Here is a 10,861-nt window from a genome sequence, read left to right as displayed (position 1 = left end):
ATTATGTAATATCACTACTACTTTGTTGATAACTACCTCCTGATGCATCTCACCATTTGTTTGTATGTATCATTATGTTCTCCACTTCTATCCATGTCTGGTTTAACCTATTTTTATTACCCTTTATTCTGTAACTTAAGCCTAAAGTAAACTTCTAACTGCTGCGCCCAGATACCTAAGGGTTCGGTGCGCCATACAAATAAATAAACAAACCACTGCGCATTTGAGAGAAGCTGGGATCTGACCTATGAGAAAGTATTAACAGCATGTGTGACCAGAAGACCAATCAGCAGACACAGTCCTTCTAGATAGAGAGCCCCCAGCAGGCCAGTCTCTGTATTTTCGCCATGGAGTGCGGGTTAGACAGTGAGCACCAAGTGGAGCGGAGACAGGTCCCTTATACCCTATCTATAGTAATCAGAGGAAGGTGACTAAGCTTTCTTGTGATCTGTGTACCAAGAGTGACAGAGGGAAACCTGTTGGCAAAAGCTTCCAGGCTCCTTATAGACCCAACCAAAAATGAAATGTCTAATTGATGCCCATCTAGACTTCCAGAGCAGCCCAGCCATCTGGTCCTTGCATTCATTCTATGTCCAACTACCAGATGGCAGGTCTTGCATACTGCGGGATGTTAGGGAGAATTCTCATACTACGGCTAATTTCCCTTACCTATAGAGTCCCCCAGCAGCTTTGCTGGATTTGAAGGGTTTGTTTCTTTTTACCTGCTAAGAGCGAGACTCTTTTTCCCACTCTTAGGCATTTCTGCTATGTGTGTTCTAGGCTATTTTTGTGTTTAATGACTATGGGATTTTCTCTCCCCCATAGGAACCATCTTTATTCACATGTGTTACACAGCACCCTCAGTGCAGTGACACAGGGGTGTCATAGCGACCCCCAAACATAGACTCCATACCCTGGGACTGACTACTGTCTCCCAGGGTATGTAAAGTCCACATTGACTTTACTAGTCCATTTTTTTTTAACTTAACCAGTACAACCCATCTTACTATGGAGGTACTGGAAGGGGTTAATAGTTCCCCTATGTTCATTTTTGAGGGGGTACCTTAAAGTCCCTCTCTCTAAAGTTTCTGGCTGGTGGCAGTGGGTACTACCATAAATATTCAACCGCAAATATTTCTCTGTGGGATTTTCCCATTGTTCGAGGCTACCACTTTTTCTGACAGCCTCGAACATACCGCCGGTGCATTTTAATATTAACTTTGCTCTGGTAGGTTTTATTTGCCAGAACTTCAATATAACCTCTTTCTCGTGTTTTTCTCTACAATCCTAACCCAGGTCGGGGATCCTTTGTTCGTCCGTTTGGCGGGCTTCTGCCCAGAAGCCCTCCTTCCGGCGCCACTGAGTCTGGGGTGGGTCCATTGTGTGGGAGGGGGAGTAGGACCCCTGGACAGGGTTGCCTCAGCAACCCATGTCGCACTCCATCCTGATAGGCTGGAGGGTCTCCCGCCAAGATGACCACTCCACTGTGTGAGTGACAGCTAGGCTGTATGAATGGGGATCTTTTTGCATAAAAGCAGGGTCCTGAGGACTGGAAGAGCAAGACGTCACCACTGGAACTATGGAACCAAAGAGGAGAGAAGCCAAAGACACCTGCAATGACTACCACCACCGGTGAAGCCCTGCTGCAGCGTCTCACCACTTTTCTCCACACGACGAGAGGAGATCTTCATCTGAACGAGCCTTCTTCCCTTGAGCTGGTGGGGCCAACCAGTTTGGCAATCGCCTTCCCGAACCTGCTGTGGTCGAATCGCCAGTGCCCCGCACTTGGAGACCGGATAGCCAAGCAGCTATCGACCCGGACCGCGATTAAAAGGAGCGTACCTTTTAAACTTTGCTTGGCAGCACCGTGGCTGATTTCATCCCTGGGTAGTGCAGTACCTCGAACCTTCCTCCACGACAAGAGCCTCTCTTCCTCTGCTGGAGCACCCGAACTGCAGGAACTACCAGGAACAACCGCCACCACAGGAGCCACTTCTTCATTTTAAAGGTACATTGTTCTGCCAGGCCAACCTTTCTTCGGGGTAGTGCTAAAGGTGTTTTAAATCCTATTCCTACCTGTTGGGTTGGCCGCCCCTCTCGCTTAACATTGTCTTTCGCTTTCTGCATCCACCTTTTCAACATCGTTAACCAAAGACTTGACTGCAGCAACAAGAACATTTTGCTCCTCGGCCCTTGCCCTGTACCACTAACTCTGGCACAGGCCTACTGACTCTGGTCACATTTGTTAGACCTGCTTTCTCGAGATTGATTCTCCATTCGACCTGTGTGGTGCAACCCTTTCCTATAACTACCCTTTCCTTCCCACTGCATAATCATTGTGAAATGCCATTTTGCTCAGTTTTCATTTGGAGTATTGCCTATGCTGATGCACTGTCTTGCTGAACTGGTTCACAACTGATGGGAAGTGTTGCTAGGGTGTATAAGAACCTATTTCTAGATAACTTGTGTTTTCCCTCCCTTGTGAGAAATTGTTAGAGGATCCCTTGTGTGTAGTTGTCACTGTGCCGTTTTGCTCAGTTTTCACTCTGGTTCACTTGGTCTACAATTTATATAGGGAGTGTCTATATTTTTCTATTGACTTAATTTAACTTGCTTGATACTTGTGATACATGTGTTTTCTTAGAAGTGTATAAAATAAATATATATCTACTTTTCAACTACAAAGCTTTGGTCAGTGTTTCCTTGTGCCATAGTACAGTAGGCCTATTGTGTAAACCCTGAATACTGCTCATCTCCCTCTTGAGATAAGTCTGACTGCTCAGCCACAGCTACAACTAAATCTCTGTGGTACAGACTGATACCAAAGGGGATTTATTGCTCTCACCTGTAGTCCTAATCTGGTGTAGTGCTCCCTAAGGGAACTGCACTGGATTCTGCCTAACACAGGACAGTCCCGTTTTGGAGGACTCTGTCCCGTGCTGGATGGATAAAAGTCCCACCTCCTTTCAGTTAGGTAAATGCTTTGTTTGTGGTGCTGCGGGAGCCCGTCTCCCACGTGTGTCCACCATCCCCAAGGGTTGCTGCAGTTGCGGGATCCCTGTCACTCCCTGGGGGGAAAAGCTCTAAAGGGGCCCCCTCTAGAGTTCCAGGGTGGCCAGGGGGCCCAGGCTTGTATGCTTGTCTCCCACATGGGTCAACTGTCCCAGAGGCCAGAAGTGGACCTGGGGTGCCCCGGCAGGGTCCCGGTCCAGGGGGAAAAGCTCTAAGGCGGAAGGGAAAGCTCCTGCCCTTGGCCTCAGCCACCTGCCTGGCATGTGGGTTGTCCATCCCCAAGACAAGCAGCAGCAGTCCCGGGGAGCCCCAGAAGGGTCCCTGTCCCTGCCTGGAGGGAAAAAGTGTAAAGGGCCCCCCGTCTAGAGCTCCAGGATGGCCAGGGTGGGGGTGCTGCTGCCCCCTGGCCATGGGCACCTGCCAGTGGGGGCCAAAGGCCCTTCCCGCCCGGGCCCATTGGAAAGCACTGCACGACCAGATAGCTCTCTGCAAGTAGGGTGGGCAACTTTCTGAATTCATTTTACAGGACACTTGCCCACAATTGCGGGGGAACTTTTCCCTCCAGGGAGGCACAGGGACCGCGCCGGGGCTCCGGGCAACTGCTGCTGGGTTTGCAGACTTGGCCACACATGGGTGACACTTGCCACCGGGACTAACCCATGAATGCCATGAAACTCGGGGCACCCCTTGACACAGCATTGCGTTTTAGACTTGGTCACATACAGGTGACAATACTCGGAGGAAGGGGAAGGCACCACGGCCGCCCCAGAGGTCCGGCCAGGCCGCATTACCAGCTTCTACCAGTGCAGATGTACGGTGACCCAACAGGGTCGCTAATTCCATTACTTGCACTTGCCTTAACTCTGCTGAAACTTTACTCGGAAACAGGGGCCGGAATTCTCATTTCCAACGTCCATCTGTGTGTTCAGTGGAAGTTCTGCACTCGCTGGGGCCAGGACTTAGGGCACAGCCTCAGTGCACTAAGCCGCCACCGGCAAACCAAGGCCCAGACACTCTTCCCTGCATCATTCCAGGTGCAGAGCAGGTGTGTGCTGCCTGCGCCACTGAGCCGCCCTGGAGGGAGTCACTTCCACACAGACTATTACCTGACCAGAAACAAATGTAGGAGTCAGCCGGGCCAGCCACGACTGGAGCCACCTGGCCCGCCTGCCCGGCCCCTCGACCAGATGGCTGGTCCGGCCCCAACCAGATGGCTTTGTGGCCATCAGGCCATGCCCACTCCGACGTCACTGTCCAGGTCCTGGAGCTTAAGGCATTACCACCTCCATGTGCTGGGGCTTATGCTGCCACGCCTCTTGCCCGCCTGCCTCTCACGGGCTGGTTCGAGCCACTCTGCCTTCCCGCTGGCTGGGCCGGGGCCCTCTGGTTTGCCACGCTGACCGGGAAGGGAGGAGCGCGTCCACCACCCAACCCGCACACCACCACGGGTGTGCACCCAGAGTAGGTGGGAGTTCCCTGTGCGCCCCGCGGCACAGCGGGAGGAAGCCCTTGCAGCACCACCTTTGACAAAAGCTTGGCTCAGAGGAAGACTTCCAATAGATCGCAGCGAGGTAGCTGCTCTGCTACTTAGGAAACTCTGACCCAGAATCAGGTAATCTACGAATGATTTAGCACCATGTTCCCCACGAACATGCAGGGCACTGCGGGCGAAAGAGGTGCCCCCCTTCCGTTCACACTCGAGTCACGAGGCGAGTGGCTCTATGCACCGGCCCAGAGGGCAGCTATCCTAGGCCATCCTAGACCAACCGAGGCTCAACAGCGCTGCCGTACCATTACAGTTAGGGGGGGGGGGTTTGATTTTGAGGTGTTCAGTCAGAATCCTACAGATAGTAGCTTCGCCTCATTGGCTTCTCAGCCAATCACATACACCAATTATCTGAACCGGCGGTTCCTCTCATACCAAGCAGGATTACTAATGCAACAACACATCATCAGTTGGGCAAAACTAATCCATCTCACTACTGTCTAAAGCCAGCTCATGTTCCCTATTCGTGGGTGAACAATCCAACGCTTGGTGACTTCTGCTTCACAATGAAAGGAAGAGCAGACATCGAAGGATCAAAAAGTGACGTTGTTATGGACACTTTTCTGACACCTCCTGCTTGAAACCCAAAAACTCAGATCAAGCATTCTTTTGCTCTTCTGCTCCGTGGGAGATTTTTGTCCTCCCTGAGATCGCCTTAGGACACCTGAGTTATGGTTTACCAGATGTACCGCCCCAGTAAAACTCCCTACATTCCACTGTTTCCAGAGAACGTCGCGCCGGGCCCAAAGGAGCCAGAAGCGAGAGTCCCACAGGCCACCCCCCGCCCGCCTCACCGGCTAAGTGAAAAAACAATAAGTAGTGGTATTTCACTGGCGGCCCGAGGGCCTCCCACGTATCTTACACCTCTCATATCTCTTCACAGTGCTGCAGATATGGGTACGGCCCGGTGCGTGATTTACACCATCTTGCCCGGATTTTCAAGGACCAGCAAGAGCTCACCGGATGCCACGGTAAACTGCAACGCTTTCCAAGACTCAGGCCCCTCTCTCGGGGCGAACCCATTGCAGGGTGCCCAGCCCTTCACGAAGACAACAGAACTCTCCCTGGGGATCCCGCCAGCTTCTCTGGGATCATTTGCATTATTGCACTGGATGCTGCGAGGGCGCCCGTCTCCGCCACTCCGGGTTCAGGGATCTGAACCAGACGCCCTTTTGATCAGCTGAGGGCAAACGAGGCCGTCGCCCGTCCCTTCTGAACGGCGCTAAACCATTTCTTAGGACCGACTGACCCATGTTCAACTGCTGTTCACATGGAACCCTTCTCCACTTTGGCCTTCAAAGTTCCAATTTGAATATTTGCTACAACCACCAAGATCTACACCTGTAGCAGCTCCTGCCAGGCACTCGCCCCGGGCTTCCGTACGCACCGTAGCAGCCCTCCTACTTGTTGCAGATCAGCCCCCGCAGCTCTCAGCGCCGGCCGGGTATGGGCCAGACGCTCCAGCACCATCCATTTTCAGGGCTAGTTGATTCACCAGGCAAGTTGTTACACACTCCTTAGCGGATTTCAACTTCCATGGCCACTGTCCTGCTGTCTATATCAACAAACACCTTTTCTGGGGTCTGGTGAGCGTCGGCATCGGGCGCCTTGACCCAGCGTTCGGGCCATCCCACGGCGTCAGTTCTGCTTACCAAGAGTGGCACATTGGGCACTTGCATTCGATGCCCATCTCCACACCAGCGAGCCAGGCTTCTTACCCATTTAAAGTTTGAAAATAGGTTGAGATCATTTCGGCCCCAAGACCTCTATCTGATAAAGCTAACGATTAGATTTGGGGTTTCTGTGCGCCAGCTATCCTTAGGGAAACTTCGGAGGGAACAAGCTACTAGATGGCTTGATCGCCCCTATACCGAGGTCGTATGACCGATTTGAAAATCAGGAATGCTACTGTCATGGTGCATGCCCCCAAAACCCTGAAACCTGTGAGCCCAGCCCAGACTCTGGCTTCCTTTGGGACTTCCCAGGCCCCAGCTAGGCTCACCTGGGCTCAGTCCTGGCGCCGCTGGCGCCTGGCTCATGGTAAGCGTTAAATACATGGTCCATTTATTTGGTTCTGAGATGCTGAGCCATTCAAATACAGGGTGTGGCTTGGGACTACTTTTCCTGAGAGACAGGATACGATGAAGGGGACTATTTTCCTGGAACTACTTGCACGGCTATTTAAACCGCACCCTGCAAACTGAACACGCTTCGCGTTAATCTGCACTCCTGCAGCGTAACACTCACTGTGTCAGTTCTTGCTTCCTTTCTGCCACACCCGTCCAGAGACTTCTATCCATCGGCACCTGTGAAAATAGAAGAACAAGAGTTATTCAGGCATTGAAGGCCGTACCTGCAGAACATCTGGACCTCGCCTTCACGCTTATCCAAGGGCCGCCGCATCTCTAGAAGATCAGAACAGAAGGTACCCTCTCGGGTAGCGACGCACCTGACTCGGCCTCCTCCAGAAACTCTAGCAAGCAGTTCTCCATCATTCTGCATCGCGCCGCATCTCGACACCGTCAGTCGGACCTTCCATCTTCTTCCTGGAAAAGCGCTGCACCTGCCGAACAGAAAAGACAAAGCAGGTTAGTCGCACACAACAAGAAGGCTAAAATAAAGCGAACTATTAGCGCATCTCTCACAGAGCTCTACTTACCGGCAAGAATCCTGTACATCATTGTCAGGAGATTCATCCATCATCCGAAAACCGCTCGTGCCGCACCTGAAAGACAAAAAAGACGAACATTAGATATCTTGCATGCAAGGACTTAAGGCAGCTATTTCAAGGAGTTATTGGAATAGAGACTTATCTGCTTACTCCGGTCCATCCACTTCAGCAACCTCCATCGGATCAGTAAAGTAACTCGATCCTGGAACTACAGAGTAACCGCGCCCCTGCCAGAGTGTGTGCACGACGGAGAGCTCACCCATATAATAGACAAGACGAACATCTCCTGAGGCAAGACAGAAGAGAAGACGCAAGCAGGCCCTCATTAAGCAGAACAACACCAGTGCAGACATCATCCTTCGCACACAAGCACGCCCCCATGGAGATCAGGTGAGCGTGACAGCTACGGACCTTCACCAAAGTTTACTCTGGCTTCGCCCTGCCCAGGCCTAGTTCACCATCTTTCAGGTCCTATCACACACACTCATGCTCCACCTCCCTGACAGAGCGGGCGAGACGGGTCGGTGGTGCGCACACCGTGACAGGATCCCACCCCAATTGGCGCGCGCCAGCCCTCACCTTCATTGCACCACAGGGTTTTGTTTGGCCCTCTGACTTACGCACACGTTCAACTCCTTGGTCTGTGTTTCAAGACAGGTCGGGTGGGTAAGCAACATCACCTCAGACCCCTGGCGTCCTTTGTGGGCCTCCCCACTCGGCGCCATGATGTGGTCAGGGCACACGGAGGGCAGTCTACCACAGTCGCATCGGGAGCTACCCCGGTGACCCCGAAGAGGGGCCTGAACTGTTGCCAGAGAATGGCACGGCAGTCAATCTCCCTCGGCCCCGGGGACACAGAAAAACTGCTGTCAGGGGGCTGTAACACTCTGCCAGAGCAGAGAGCCACCTGCCCCCCTGGGTTGCGGTGCCCTGTCACAGAGGAAAAGCACCCTGCGGGGGCCGAGTAGGCCCAGGCCGCAGTCCCGCAAGGGCATCCACCGCTCCACCGTGTTGAGTACTGCTGACGGACTGCATGGACCCCACCAGTTTACCTCTCTACGGTTTCACATCCTCTTGAACTCTCTCTTCAAAGTTCTTTTCAACTTTCCCTTACAGTACTTGTTGGCGATCGGTCTCGCACCCGTATATAGCCTTAGATGTAGTTTACCACACCCTTTGGGTTGTTCTCTCTTCACTGGGCGTTACTGAGGGAATACTGGTTAGTTTATTTTCCTCAGCTTAGTAATATGCTTAAATTCAGTGGATCGCCACGTCTGATCTGAGGCCGTAGTCGGGGGAGCACAAAGGTCGGGGCAGCTGGCCCACAATCCATGGCAATCCCGTCAGCAGCCATGGGATACCACAGACAGCCACCCGCAACAGGGCCAGGTGCCCCGGGATAGGGTGAAGGTGCGCCAGGCTTTTTTTAAGGCCTGCTGCTGCCAACACTACCACATTCAGGGTGCACCGGCCACCCGAAACCCGCACGAGGCGGGGAAACTGGGGAGGCTGGGATGCACCAGCAATAAGCCTGCTTGCCAAGTTCCAGGGATCCTGCGACGGTGCTGATCGGGGTCTGACCTTAGGGGGACGAAGGGAATGGGGTCCCTGTGACGGCCCGAACCACGCTCCTCGGAGGGAACCCTGGGGCAATTGATGGACAAGCAACCCTCAGACAGGCGTAGCCCCGGGAGAAACCCAGGGCCACAAGGTGCGCTCAAAGTGTCGATGAATGTGTCCTGCAATTCACACTAATTCTCGCAGCTAGCAGCGTTCTTTAACGACGTGCGAGCCGAGTGATCCACCGACAAGAGTCACAGGCAAATTTGTTTTGTTCCAGACGTCGGCCTGACCCTGCACGTGCAGGAGTGGCCAGGGGGGAGGCAGCGCCGTCTGTGGCGAGACAGCTCAGTCTAGCTCGGCCGAGACCATTGTGGTTTTAAAACAAAAATAAATGTCCAGGTGCTCAGCCCGCAGCAGCACAGCACATCCCAGGGGGATGAAGGCAGGCCGCTCTGCCACCGGCCCACCTGACTCATCCATGGGCTGAGCTCCAGGTAACTGGGCAAGAGGGAAGGTCACCTGCTGCACCAGCAGGCCTGGCCATCGCTCGCCCACAGATGTGGGTGGCGGGAATCTCAATGCCCGCCCATCGTGTAAGATTGCTGCGCCATGGCTCAGGGCTCGTGCCTGGCCCCTGTCTGTCTGGGGAGGCACCCCTCAAGAACAGTCGGGTTTCCCTCAACTCTCGGCTGCCCCCACTCGGGGCTTCCTTGCTGACAGGGGTGCGCCCGCCAATGTCTGCCCGCTGGCGGGTCAAAGAGAGGAGTGCATGCCCCCAGCCAGCACAGCTGCCGGCTGAGGATAGGGGGGCCGCGTGGTGCTCCTCTCTGGTGCGTGGTTGGGGACATCCTCAGGTTAACCCAAATCTGCCAGGCATCCCCATCCATCTGCTGGGTCATGGGACACCCTCTGTTGGAAGGGAATCCCCGCTCCCCGGCGCCTGATTGCCCACGTGCCCCGGACTGCTCTGCGAGAAGTGACCCAGGCTGTGGGTGTGCGTGTCTGGGATGCAACCGAGGTCAGGCCCGCAGCTCTCCCCCCGGCTGCTCCGCTGTTAATGATCCTTCATGCCCCCACTCACAAGTAGATACCCTAGCCCTACATGCCCCAAATCACACTCAAATGCCCTATTTCTCCTTTCAAACACACGTTCCAGATTCAAATACTACCTCCCTCCAGACCCACATGCCACCATCCCTCCCTCAGAACCCACACAGAGACACCAACATCCATCCCTCCATACCTACACCAAGATTCTCCACCCCCACACCCATATGCTTCACCTCAACCTCCAGACTCACTCAGGTGGTGCCATCCGCCCTCTCTATACCAACACCTGATTACCCCACCCTTCCCATACACCAACATCCTTCTCTCCAGACATACATACCCCTTCCCCCATTCACACCCAGATGCCCCCCTCCTTCCCACCTTTTCGCGCTCTGAAACACTTGTGTACGAGCGCAATAGAAATAAAATATCAATATCAAAGTGCTCCAGCCCTCACTCCCACATGCTCCATCATTTCCTGACATGCCCCCACCATATGAAAAAGTCCATCCAGGCCCTGTGTGCCTTCGTTTGTTCCTGGCACCTTCTTTCTGGTTCTGCCTCCCTCCTCCTGCCTCTCACACCCATCCGAGGGCTGTTTTTGTCATGGTTCCTCAGGTCTAGTGATCCTCTTGCAGCCGCCTGGCTCCTGTAACAGCGGAGCAAGGAGGTGATCGCATCAGGTAGCGCGACCCCATTTTGGCCAAATTTGCTTTGAAAAAGTCCATCCCGGGCCTCTGTGCCTTTGTTTGTTCCCGGCACCTTCTTCCTGATTCTGCCTCCCTCCTCCCGGCCCTCCCACCACCTATGATTGGTTCTCCCCAAAGTCATCACTGACCACTCCAGGGCAGCTTTCTGCGGCTAAGGACCCGGTGCAAAGGAGGGCTCCTACAGAGGCGGCTCCAGAAAGTGCCAGCAGGTGTCTGAAGGAGACGCCAGTAGCCTGCCGTCAACCAGCACCTACCACTAAAGTAAGTGTGGCACGGGTGGGGAGCAGAGCAATCACTTTACTCCAGAAA

At 53.8% G+C, this 10,861-nt stretch overlaps 1 non-coding gene across 1 annotated transcript; it reads right to left on the bottom strand.

Moving 5' to 3' along the window:
• Positions 1–8,894: 8,894 nt before the first annotated feature.
• On the bottom strand, positions 8,895–9,045 carry LOC138474865 (5.8S ribosomal RNA). Its single transcript, XR_011269095.1, has one exon. It is a non-coding gene; the product is annotated as a 5.8S ribosomal RNA (ribosomal RNA).
• Positions 9,046–10,861: the final 1,816 nt, after the last annotated feature.

This window comes from Ambystoma mexicanum, chromosome 8 (assembly GCF_040938575.1).
Source record: "Ambystoma mexicanum isolate Mex_15411 chromosome 8, UKY_AmexF1_1, whole genome shotgun sequence".
NCBI lineage: Eukaryota > Metazoa > Chordata > Amphibia > Caudata > Ambystomatidae > Ambystoma > Ambystoma mexicanum.
Note: the sequence above shows the minus strand (reverse complement) of the source record. Positions and strands in the feature narration are given on the sequence as shown.